Raw genomic sequence first — 13,586 nt, 5'->3', positions numbered from 1 at the left:
CTGGTCAAGACAATCTCCTGAACTCCAAACTGAATGTCAGAATGGGAAAGAAAGGTGATTTAAGCAATTTTGAGCGTGGCATGGTTGTTGGTGCCAGAGGGGCCGGTCTGAGTATTTCACAATCTGCTCAGTTACTGGAATTTTCACGCACAACCATTTCTAGGGTTTACAAAGAATGGTGTGAAAAGGGAAAAACATCCAGTATGCGGCAGTCCTGTGGGCAAAAATGCCTTGTGGATGCTAGAGGTCAGAGGAGAATGGGCCGACTGATTCAAGCTGATAGAAGAGCAACGTTGACTGAAATAACCACTCGTTACAACCGAGGTATGCAGCAAAGCATTTGTGAAGCCACAACACGCACAACCTTGAGGCGGATGGGCTACAACAGCAGAAGACCCCACCGGGTACCACTCATCTCCACTACAAATAGGAAAAAGAGGCTACAATTTGCACAAGCTCACCAAAATTGGACTGTTGAAGACTGGAAAAATGTTGCCTGGTCTGATGAGTCTCGATATCTGTAGAGACATTTAAATGGTAGAGTCTGAATTTGGCGTAAACAGAATGAGAACATGTCCACATCCTCTGATGGCTACTTCCAGCAGGATAATGCACCATGTCACAAAGCTCGAATCATTTCAAATTGGTTTCTTGAACATGACAATGAGTTCACTGTACTAAAATTGCCCACACAGTCACCAGATCTCAACCCAATAGAGCATCTTTGGGATGTGGTGGAACGGGAGCTTCGTGCCCTGGATGTGCATCCCTCAAATCTCCATCAACTGCAAGATACTTTCCTATCAATATGGGCCAACATTTCTAAAGAATGCTATCAGCACCTTGTTGAATCAATGCCACGTAGAATTAAGGCAGTTCTGAAGGCAAAAGGGGGTCCAACACCGTATTAGTATGGTGTTCCTAATAATTCTTTAGTTGAGTATATGTATATATATATATATATATATATATATATATATAGTACAAAAAAAGGGTATTACTAAATTTTTATACTAACTTTCAGCATCAGTAATGCTAATTTAAAGATGAAATCTATGGCAAAATGGATAAAATATATCGACTTTCTTTACAGTTGTATATATCGTATGTTCAAGCAATGTCATAGGCTATTTATACAGCACAGCATGCCCATACTGTATAAAAAGACACACCAAAAAAAGTTCATGAAAATGACTTCATTCTCCAGTTCCTACTAAGGAGTTTGCAGAGCAACTCTTTAAATTTATAGCAGTTTTAGTCAGTATTGTGTTACATTTAACAAGCTGATTTATTTCCTTCAAAATGTTTTATTGATCTGATGTTTGTGTCTGTAAGAATACTTTTGGATTTAACAGGCTTCTTTGTCACTCCTTGAAAATACATTCTCATGTACCTTGAGGTACTAAATTTGGTGAACGAACAACTTAAAGACTTATTAAAGTAGAAATTAGTGTTGATCGCGAATATTCAAATTGCTAATTTTTATTGCAAATATTGGCACTTCAAGAATTCACGAATATCTAGAATATATTGCTATGTCTTCGTAATTACGAATATTCTAGATTTTTTTCATCACTACACATGATCCCTCCCTGCTTCTTGCTTGTGGGCCAATGAGAAGACTGCAATATCTTTGACTTTAGGAGTAGTGTTGATCGCAAATTTTCGTATTGCGAATTTTTTTATTGCTAATTTTCCAATTGCCGATTTTCGCAATCAAGAAAATAATGACGAGATCACAAATTCTCGAATTCGTGAATATATGACGAATATTCGCCCAAATATTATCGAAATATCGCAAATTCGAATATTGCCCCTGCCGCTCATCACTGGAAGAAATGGATTTGGATAAACCAAATTTTAAATGTACCTTCCCCTATAAATATTTTTTTACTTTCACACTCGCGTTTGGTGCGGATCTGTCATGGATCCGTTCAGAACGGATCCGTTTGTATTATATCTAACATAGCCAAAATGGATCCGTCTTGAACACCTTTGAAAGTCAATGGAGGATGTTTACGTTTTCTTTTGTGCCAGATTGTGTCATAGAAAAACGGATCTGTCCCTATTGACTTACATTGTGTGTCAGAACGGATCCGTTTGGCTCAGTTTCGTCGGACGGACACCAAATCGCTGCAACAGCGTTTTGGTGTCCGCCTCCAAAGTAGAATGGAGACAGAACGAAGGCAAACTGAGGCAAACTGATGCATTCTGAGTGGATCCTTTTCCATTTAGAATGCATTAGGGCAAAACGAATCCGTTTTGGACCGCTTGTGAGAGCCCTGAACGGATCTCACAAACGGAAAGCTAAAACGCCAGTGTGAAAGAAGCCTAAGTAACTACTTAAATTCCCCATATAATAAAAATTGTGAAGCATCTATTCTTATGACTCTATGCTGCTATTCCTTTATTATTCCTGCTAGAAGCAATGGATAATTTGCTAGCAGTTTACAATGAAGATCTAGAAGATCCAGTTGGGGGGGTGTCCCTGCACAGTCTGACACTGGCAGCGCTGATTGGATAATATAAGGCCTTATGCACACGGCCGTATTCCGCGGCCGAGAGCGGTCCGTGGAGAGCAGGAGCGCACGGCGTCATTGGTTGCTATGACGCCATGCGCTCCTGATCTCAACAGGAATCCAGGCCGTGTTACCACGAACCGCTCTCGGCCGCGGAGCACTGCCGTGTGCATGAGGCCTAAGACTGTGCAGGGACACCCCCCCAACTGGAAGCACCCAATTGGACCTCCATTGCAAATTGTCAGGCTAGGTCAAGAGACATGCCAAGAAAGGTTACAAGTCCTCTTTAAATGGGTTAACAGAGATTAAGAATAGTACTCCCCATTTTTCAAAAGGCTGTATCTGGTATTTTAAATACTCTAATGTGCCTGAGCTGAAATACCAAACACAGCCCATGAACAAATGTAGCACTGTTTCTGGGGGTAAAAAAGTTGACTATATTTTTCTAAGCACAAAAAGCTAATTATTTAGCTGGTAGATTTACTTCACATTGGTGCAACAATCTCCAACTTTCCCATACAAATAAATGTAAATAACCAATATTACAGTAATTCTAGATACATCACTCATTTTTTATTAACATAATGAGGGGAATTTTGTAAAGTTTTTACTCCACTATTGTGGATTAAAAAGTCACAATTTATGTTGTAGACTCCAGTTTCTGACACATGGACTGCAGCTGCCTCTTAATAAATTTGGCACATCTCACTTTGACGCACAGGGATCAAGACTGGCGTATGGTAACACCAGTCTTGATAAATGTCCCTCAATATGTTTATTTAGGTCCAAGGTAGGTACTGCAGCATTTTTATCTTAACCAATTACACTGCGTGCAGAATTATTAGGCAAATGAGTATTTTGACCACATCATCCTCTTTATGCATGTTGCCTTACTCCAAGCTGTATAGGCTCGAAAGCCTACTACCAATTAAGCATATTAGGTGATGTGCATCTCTGTAATGAGAAGGGGTGTGGTCTAATGACATCAACACCCTATATTAGGTGTGCATAATTATTAGGCAACTTCCTTTCCTTTGGCAAAATGGGTCAAAAGAAGGACTTGACAGGCTCAGAAAAGTCAAAAATAGTGAGATATCTTGCAGAGGGATGCAGCACTCTTAAAATTGCAAAGCTTCTGAAGCGTGATCATCGAACAATCAAGTGTTTTATTCAAAATAGTCAACAGGGTCGCAAGAAGCGTGTGGAAAAACCAAGGCGCAAAATAACTGCCCATGAACTGAGAAAAGTCAAGCGTGCAGCTGCCAAGATGCCACTTGCCACCAGTTTGGCCATATTTCAGAGCTGCAACATCACTGGAGTGCCCAAAAGCACAAGGTGTGCAATACTCAGAGACATGGCCAAGGTAAGAAAGGCTGAAAGACGACCACCACTGAACAAGACACACAAGCTGAAACGTCAAGACTGGGCCAAGAAATATCTCAAGACTGATTTTTCTAAGGTTTTATGGACTGATGAAATGAGAGTGAGTCTTGATGGGCCAGATGGATGGGCCCGTGGCTGGATTGGTAAAGGGCAGAGAGCTCCAGTCCGACTCAGACGCCAGCAAGGTGGAGGTGGAGTACTGGTTTGGGCTGGTATCATCAAAGATGAGCTTGTGGGGCCTTTTCGGGTTGAGGATGGAGTCAAGCTCAACTCCCAGTCCTACTGCCAGTTTCTGGAAGACACCTTCTTCAAGCAGTGGTACAGGAAGAAGTCTGCATCCTTCAAGAAAAACATGATTTTCATGCAGGACAATGCTCCATCACACGCGTCCAAGTACTCCACAGCGTGGCTGGCAAGAAAGGGTATAAAAGAAGAAAATCTAATGACATGGCCTCCTTGTTCACCTGATCTGAACCCCATTGAGAACCTGTGGTCCATCATCAAATGTGAGATTTACAAGGAGGGAAAACAGTACACCTCTCTGAACAGTGTCTGGGAGGCTGTGGTTGCTGCTGCACGCAATGTTGATGGTGAACAGATCAAAACACTGACAGAATCCATGGATGGCAGGCTTTTGAGTGTCCTTGCAAAGAAAGGTGGCTATATTGGTCACTGATTTGTTTTTGTTTTGTTTTTGAATGTCAGAAATGTATATTTGTGAATGTTGAGATGTTATATTGGTTTCACTGGTAAAAATAAATAATTGAAATGGGTATATATTTGTTTTTTGTTAAGTTGCCTAATAATTATGCACAGTAATAGTCACCTGCACACACAGATATCCCCCTAAAATAGCTAAAACTAAAAACAAACTAAAAACTACTTCCAAAAATATTCAGCTTTGATATTAATGAGTTTTTTGGGTTCATTGAGAACATGGTTGTTGTTCAATAATAAAATTAATCCTCAAAAATACAACTTGCCTAATAATTCTGCACTCCCTGTAAAATAAATAGAAAAATGTGTAACAGATCTGGTCCCTATTGGTGGAAATTGGCCATTCAGTAAAACGAGGAACATTGTGAAGAGAGTAAAGTGATCCCTCAACATACAAGGGCCTCAGGATATAATATTTTCAACATACAATGCTCTTTTCTAACCCATTTTAAGTGGAAACCAGACTCAACATACAATGTCTCAGACTCAGATGCACCCAATTAAGGCCATTTCTCTGGTAAAACAGCTGTATTAGTAGCTAATTAGCAGCTATTCCTGACTGTTATATGTAAGGACTCACTCATGAACTAAAACTAAGTGGTTGCCGAGAACCAGCATCATAATCATTGCAGCCCAGGCATTGAAAAGAGTCAAATCTACCTGAGAAGAGTCATGGTTATTCATGAATTCCTGTTCTCCCTGCCCACCTGCTGATGAGTGACAGTCTTCTACCTAGGTTGCTCCCTTTCTCTCTAGGAGACAACTTCCAATCGTCAGTGGGAAGAGCAGGAGATTATGAATAACCATGACTCTTCTCAGGTAGATTTGACTCTTTTCAAGGCCTGTGCTGCAATGATTATGATGCTGGTTCTCGGCAACCACTTAGTTTTAGATCATGAGTGACACACTGCTGAAATCAGCATTTCTGTCACTATTTTATGCTGCCCTCAGTGAGGTCAGCATAAAATTTATGACAGGTTCCCTTTAAGACTGGGTCTTAATGGAATAACCGCAATGCAGCTGCCACGTGCAGCCAAAACCCCACCAATGATGATCCAGGCTAATAAAGATGAAGATGACAGCCAACATTTAAAGACTCTGCTATAGATGAACATTCCAACATACCGTCTTTCCCGGTACACCATGGCCAATGATAATACCTCCACCTGGACAAAGTTGAAGATGAGCGCCAGCATTGGAAGATGAACATTACATGTCTTTTCCTGATATAATGTACCATGAGCTTTAAATGTCCCCACAAGTGAAGACCAAATTGTATACTGATTTGGCAGCCAAGAAGTCACTCCACATGACCACAGTGACCATGCTAAAAACTAGGAGGTCCACCATTCTCTATCGCTGTAGCTTCTGGAACCACCTAGATCCTCACTTAATCCACAATTCTATACAAAACTCCATATCATGATGTCATATTGTGCCACTATACAAACTAATCTTTGCTGGATTTACACAGTCAGCTCTGCTATAATGTACATCTAGACTCCATGTTGGAAGGGACTGTTACTGTAGCTACATTGCTGGTTCACTTGCATGCATAGCAGGCTAAGAGTTGTAACCCCCCACTGTGAGTGTTTTATGATATCTGAATGCTAACAGATGGTGTCTCCGCTGAAAGCAGTGCTGATCATTACTGTCTTACGGTGGTCATACACAATAGTCTAAAGTTGATCAAAACTGATTAATTCAATCAAAACAAAAGTTCGGCGCTTGAAATTTAACAAACAATCGTTTTAGCCTGCCAATGCCACACCATTATTATCTAAAACAGTCAGCCATGTTTAATATTTACGTCCGATGGTCGGAGGAAAGATCTAGCCTAACTCTGTGTGATACTCATTGTCCATGCACTGAGGATCAGAAATAAAATGACTGCTGGCACTGTACAAACAACTGTACACCAGTAAATGATAAGATGTATGGTACTGATAACATCTGCCTGAATAAGGTGTAGGGCAGGAACTCTAAAGTTGGTGATACCCATTTAAAGGGGTATCTTTCTTACAAAGCTAGAACCAGCCGTGTGCCACTCATGGATCCAGAGATCTCCCCATTCATTTCTCTGCTAGATTTATATCAAGCTGACAGTTAAAGGGGAGTTTTTCAAGTGGACCGCGCTGCTCCAGAGCAAACAGAAAATCCTCCTTTCCGAATCAAGCAGATATCACTGGATATGGGAAAGCATTCAGGTCACATATATCCACTTTCTCCTTTCCTTTGTGAACTCCTGTGAAGGATCAAGGTTGCCTCAAATAGTGAAGCACAATCACAGAAATTGAGCTGTGAAGGTTTTATTGTACTTACAAGATAAAAGGGGGTTACAAGCAGTGTACAAGAAATCAGTTACCCGACCCGGGTTTCGCTCTGAAAAGCTTCATCAGGGGTATCTCTTCCACCCAATCCAGGGTGGTCTTTCTAAACCCACAGGTGGGGATCCACCACACCCAGGGCCGTTTCTAGGACCAGGCGGGCCGGGCGGCCGCCCGGGGCGCTGTCATAAGGGGGGCGCCGGCAGGGGCGCCCTCTTGTCATTTCTCTGCCTGTTATTACTCTCGTGCCGTGCGCCCTGGTTCCCTCCCTCTGAGATCTCGCCTGCCCTGCGACCTGCCGCTGCGCCTGAGTGCCGAGTCCTCTCACTCTTATCTACAGACAGTGTCCGTACGTACCGAGTCCAGTCACTCAGCTCCGGTACGTGCGGGCGGCACTTACTGACGTCATGCGCCTGCTCCTCCCACTAGGCGGCGCAGGCGCCTGACGTACAGTGAGTGAATGAGCGCTGAACTGCCTGCCTGTTACCGCCCGCCCTGAGCCCCTGAGCAGTGCTGATGCTGAAAAGAAGCCTGAGTCTATTCTGTGAATCCGGGACAGTGGGTCACTGGGTGGGTGCAATGTGGTTAAATTAAACATTTTTTTTTTTTCAATGGGGACAGTGACACTGTGGATGGTCTGTGGGGGGGGCATTAATTACAATGGGGGTCGGGGGCCACTGTGGGAGACATGAAAATGGGTGCCACTGTCACTGTGGGGGACATTAAGTTTAATAAGGATCACTATGGACATTATTTAGAATGGAGGCTGCTGTGGGTGTCATTACTCATTATAACTATAATGTCTGATAGGCCTAGTCCTGAGCTGAGTTATATTACCCTGCCCATGCCCTGTATAATAATGTACCCATCCCTGATACCCCTTAGTTATATTACCCCACTGGGGTAATATAACTAAGGGGTGTCAGGGTACATTATTATACAGGGCAGGGTAATATAACTCAGGACTAGGCCTATCAGACATTATACAGTTATAATGACACCCACAGCAGCCTCCATTCTAAATAATGTCCATAGTGATCCTTATTAAACTTAATGTCCCCCCACAGGCAGGCTCTGCGGGCGGCGGCGCTCACTCACTGTACGTCACGCGCCGCGTGACGTACAGTGAGTGAGGTGAGCACCGCCGCCTGCACTACCTGCCTGTTACCGCCCGCCCGGAGCAGTGCTGATAAAGAAGCCTGCTGTGAGTGAGAGCCTGAGTCTGTGGGACAGTGCGTCACTGTGACCGTCCGTGCAATCTGGTTACACATTTTTTACGATGGGGAGACACTGTGGGTGGGCATTAATTACAATGGGGTGCGGGGGCCGATGCGGGGGACATGAAAATGGGGGCCAATGTGGGGGACATTATTTTTTATAATGATCACTATGGACATTATTTAGAATGGAGGCTGCTGTGGGTGTCATTTAGGGCTGCAACGATTAACCAACATTATCGATAATATTCATTATCGAATAATCGGCCGATTCGTTGCTATGCGGGCGGGAGCGGGTGGTCAGACGCTATGCCTGCGGGTCCTTGAATTTTAGATCACCGCATCTTTATTACCTTACAATGAAGCTCCAGTAACAGGCAGAGCGGGCGGCGGAGTAAAGTCACCGCAGTTTTGATAAGGTGGGAGGAGTTTTTTTGACACTCGTCCTGAGAGAAATTTTACCTAGAAACTGCGCTGACCACACCTCCATAAAAACATCATAGCCAATGAGGCTCATTGCAAAAATATACATCCATAATACCATACAATTTTTAAAACCCTAAATACAATATACATCCTATAGATATAAATATAAAAATCATGAAGTATACAAACATCGCAAAAACATCCCCCTTCAAATCCCAGAAAAAACTAAACACACCTAATCCAAAACACGCTCCGTAGTGTTCTCCCGTTCAGAAATGATCATCCTCCCCACATGGCCTCTATTCCAACCAATGATGAACTACACACCCTAGGACTGCCTACTTTCATTCACAGATATCAGGATACGTCATATGCCACATGATCCACTCGAGCCAATCCCAGTCCCTCAGTAATACTACCAAAGGTCCTTGAACGGCTCCAGTGGATACTGCGGTAAAGAACTTTCCTTCAGGTAAGGCAGGGTTTAAGATCGAATTCTACATTCATCCCTTTAGGTTGTAATGTACCCATCCTATAGATCCATTAAACCTCCCTCCTATTGATCTGCATGATGGAATTCAATAATCAACAAATAGATGTTGGACAACTTTGTTAAATTTGCCACCAGCAAAATTTCTTCTCTGCTGGATTACTGTATATATGGTTGCAGCCTAAATGCAGACACAGATGTGACCTAAACCAGTGGAATTTGTCCCACATAGAAATAAATCTATGCTGAATTACTGAATATAACGGTTGCGGCCTAAATTAACGCACAGATGTGACCAAAACTAGTGAAATTTGTCACAAATAGAAATAATTCTCTGTTGAATAACTGTATATTTAGTTGCGGACTGATTTAATGCACAGAAGTCACCCAAACTAGTGAAATTTGTCCCAAATAGAAATGATTCTAGGCTGGAATATTGTATATAACGTTTGTGGATTGAGCGCGCACACAGATGTGGCACAAATTAGGTTCATTTCCCCAGAAAAATACATTTCTATGATGGAGCGGTGTGTATCTCACTAGCAGGCACACTCTAGTGAATAAGCACCTTTTTAGAATTTCTGCTAAACACACTGCTTTCTGAAGGTGTACTGTAGATCTCACTGATATGTAATATTTCTTTCTTTTGAAAGCTTTTTGGTACTGAACACAGCGATTTTCCAGCCCTGCACTATCTGTCCCTTCCTGCAGATGCCAGTCCCTAATACTGCTGAATTTAACCCTTGTTAAAAAAAAAAAAAATGGCTGCACTGCTGTCAAACACACACTTTAGTCCTGAAGAGGACTGTTTTGTCTCTCAAGAGCTTTTTGGGAGTTCAATCATTGTAATTTCAGCAAACCGCTATATGTCCCTGCCTACTGTCGGCTCTCCCTGACGCTGAATGATCCGAGCGCGGGACGTCGGCTCCTATATAAACTAGCACCACGTGTTCCGGCCAGCCAACCAGTGTAAGGCTTATAGCTAACATGGCTATAACATTACACTAGAGGGAATTACTTACCTGAACGCTGATTGGATGCTTTAGGAGGCGCCAAACGTGCGGGGCGGAGACTCGAGCAATGCGACAAGCACACATGGTATTCGGCCGAGTACCGCCACGAGCCGAGCATAGCGCTGCTCGATCCGAACCAGTACTCGGCCGAGCATGCTCGTTCATCACTAGTGTTCACAAATCAAAGTGTGAACAGAACCTAAAATTAGTAAAGCCATAATATAACCTTATACAATAATTCCTTTTTAATTTATGGGATTTTCAGACTTTGAGAAGGAATTTTTATTCATAAAGAAATACACATAGAAATTGTTTTAGCAAATTCTTTCCATTAATCTTTCTAACTAATTTGACATTGTTTCCATTTTGTGTTATTTCTACTTTTAACCATGTATAATTATAGAAGAATTTTATCTTCGTAATTATGGTGATTCTTCAACTAAAGAAGAGGGCATGGTTAAATCCATAGGATATTCTGCACACAAATCACTGGTATCTGAAAAGAAATAGTTTCTTGGTATATTATTAAAAAGACAGTTATATCCCCCTAAAGAGGATATTGAGGCCATGAAGTGTATGTTTTCATACTTCTCACCTTTCGGGGTTTGTGGTCATGCAAGACCCAAAAAATAAGAGTGGGAATATGGAAAAAAAGGGGGAGAACTTTACAAGACTTGACTCTAGAAGACAGGTACTGTTGGGCACCAATATTCCAAACGCGAATATTAATCGCGAATATCGGCACTATATTTAGAATATAGTGATATATATTCGTAATTTCGAATATTCTCGATTTTTTTTCATCAGTAACCTCCCTTCTTGCTTGTGGGCCAATGAGAAGGCTGCAATGTCTTTGTCTGAGCTTAGCAACATTCCTAAGATAGTCAGTGTAGGTTATATCCTGATGTAGTGTAGCTGTTACAGGGCAGGGTGTTAGGCAGTGTGATAGGTTCTGCTGTCCATACATACATGCAGACCTGCTAAAAAGTGAAGTTTCACGTATTGCGCCAAAATATTCGCATCATTAGTGCCGATTAGCGCAATTGCAAATATATTGGAGCGCTCTATCTGCATATAAAGCCATATTTAATGTTCTGCCGTGCCAACCATTTTCTCCGGTCTCAAGAAACTTCTAGCAGCTTGGAAAATGTAGCAAAAGTGACCCACGCCTGTATTGCGCACGCATTATTTCGCATAAATTCGCAAATTTATCTGATGAATATTCTCCCAAATATTCATAAAATATCACAAATTCGAATATAGCCCCTGCTGCTCATCACTAAAGAAAGGGTGATTTCATACTTATTGACTTCATTTTCACAGTCTCTCCAATGTTTTTATGGTCAGCTCACTTCTCAGCCTGGTACTGTGAAAATTGCTAAATGGTAACTTACGTCCATGCAAATTTTTATCCAACTGTGCAAAATTGTGGAGCTTTTACATTAAAGTATCTATCAAAAATGCAAGCTATTTTGTCATAAAGCATAGTATTGATTGCGGAATTGTCCCTGTACAGTAGAAAAGCACTTCAAGAAAGTTTGTAGACTAAGCGGAAAAAATCATAAAGTAATTTCTTAAAGTACTCCATTTCTGTTTCTTTCTTGTTGCAAGTACAAGAAAAGACATTCCAGTTTAACAGCCCACACATTAAAAGCATGCTAGAGAGCAGAAAGGGGTTAGCTGAGTTAATTAAAAACTCAAGTAGCCCCTGTAAACGTGGTCAAATATTCAAAGAAATGATACCTTTTTTTCTCTACTGCCGCTTCCACCGGTGTGCACCAGTTCTCCTTGCTAAAGATATCATCAGTTGCCTGCAGCAGAGCTGTTCTGAGTACACAGGTCACAATGCAACCAATCACTGACCTCAGCAGCACATGGGACATCACTGCTGAGGCCATTGATTGGATGCAGCGGTAACCTGTGTGCACAGAATGCCACTGCTGCAGCCGGTAAACCAAACAGCAGTGGAGAAGACCAGAGCACAGTGTAGGAAGCACAAGGGAAGAAAAAGGGTAAATATGGCTTCCTTCGTTATTTTAGCACATGTATAGGGGCGGCCTGACTTTTTATTGAAGTCAACTCACTTAAAGGGGTTGTCTCATCTTAGACAATGGGGGCATATCGCTAGGATATGCCTCCATTGTCTTATAGGTGCGGGTCCCACCACTGGGACCCACACCTATATCAGGAACGGAGCCCCACTCCAACCACCACCAAACGCTCTCCCCATAGTAGTGAATGGGAGCACACTGCGAAGGGCCGGCCACCGGTCCCCTTCACTTATATGGACCCGATGGAAATAGCCGAGCAGCACTTGGCTATTTTCGGCAGCCCCATCGAAAATGAATGGAGGTGTGGCTGCGCATGTGCAGTGTGCCCTCCACCACTTTCGGGGCTCTGTTACAGATGGTGGGACTTGCACCTATCAGAAAATGGGTGCATATCCTAGCGATATGCCCTCATTGTCTGAGTTGAAACAACCCCATTAACATTTATACAAAGTAGAACTATGAAATTTAGATAGTCTAGATAGTCAGTGACAGTTTATCGATATCTTACATATGTTTTGTCTGCTATCTCTAATGGTAGTGTATACAGTATGTAAAAACTAAACATTGCAAAGCATATAGAACATCGGTCAGCGACCTCCAGCACTCCAGGTGTTGTGAAACTACATCTCCCATCATGCACACTTGGTTGGCTGCTCTCTCAACTCACACACAAGGGGAAAGAGGATGCTGGGAGTTGTAGTTTCACAACAGCTGGAGTGCTGAAGGTTGTTGATCCCTGATATAGAAGAACACAATTATCATGGATTGGAGCAATTTAAATTACACAGCATTAAGAGGACCTAGCACCACAAAATGCATCTTATAGAGCAGGAGGAGCTGAGCAGATTGAGATATCGTTTTGTGGGAAAAGATTTAGTAACACGAACAATTCAAACATTTAAATCTCTGCTTAGGGCTCATGCACAAGAACGTTGGCGCTTTGCAGTTTGCAAATTACAGATCCGCAAAATATGGTTACCTACCTTGTGCATTCCGCATTTTGCGGAACGGAACAGCTGGCCCCTAATTGAACAGTGCTATCCTTGTCTGTAATGTGGACAATAATCGGACATGTTCAATTTTTTTGCGCCACAGACATGTAGACATATGGACACAGAATGCACACAGAGTCATTTCCGTTTTTTTTAGATAGGCTCCAGTGCTGGTTTTTGCTCACAATCAGTGATGAAAATCACTGAGCAAACACTGACTGCATCAGGTAAATCCTGTTCTTGCAGAGGAGCAGACTACTGGAGTTTCCGTCTCCAGCATAGCAGGAAACCGCCAGACTCCCATTCACTATAATGGGGATCACTATAAATGCTGGCATGCAGCCAGTTGGGCATGAACATGGTCACCCCATTAATTTCTCTGGGATATCTGAGATAACAGCTGTATAGTTACTTAATATTATGGGAATGTCCCTTTAAGTCAGAAAGAGGA

General features: G+C 42.3%; 1 protein-coding gene and 1 long non-coding RNA gene across 3 annotated transcripts in view; both read right to left on the bottom strand.

Annotated features, from left to right (window-relative positions):
* Window positions 1-13,586, bottom strand: part of CCSER1 (coiled-coil serine rich protein 1) — a 1,167,669-nt gene that overhangs the window by 665,908 nt on the left and 488,175 nt on the right. The gene's annotated exons all lie outside the window — the stretch shown is intronic.
* LOC120989815 lies at window positions 7,103-11,458 on the bottom strand. The gene is made up of 3 exons (XR_005776327.1): window positions 11,445-11,458; window positions 9,960-9,965; window positions 7,103-7,215 (listed from the first exon to the last, which is right to left on the bottom strand). It is a non-coding gene; the product is annotated as an uncharacterized LOC120989815 (long non-coding RNA).

Source organism: Bufo bufo, chromosome 2 (genome assembly GCF_905171765.1).
Source record: "Bufo bufo chromosome 2, aBufBuf1.1, whole genome shotgun sequence".
NCBI classification, from domain to species: Eukaryota; Metazoa; Chordata; class Amphibia; order Anura; family Bufonidae; genus Bufo; species Bufo bufo.
This window is presented reverse-complemented; position numbering and strand designations above follow the sequence as displayed.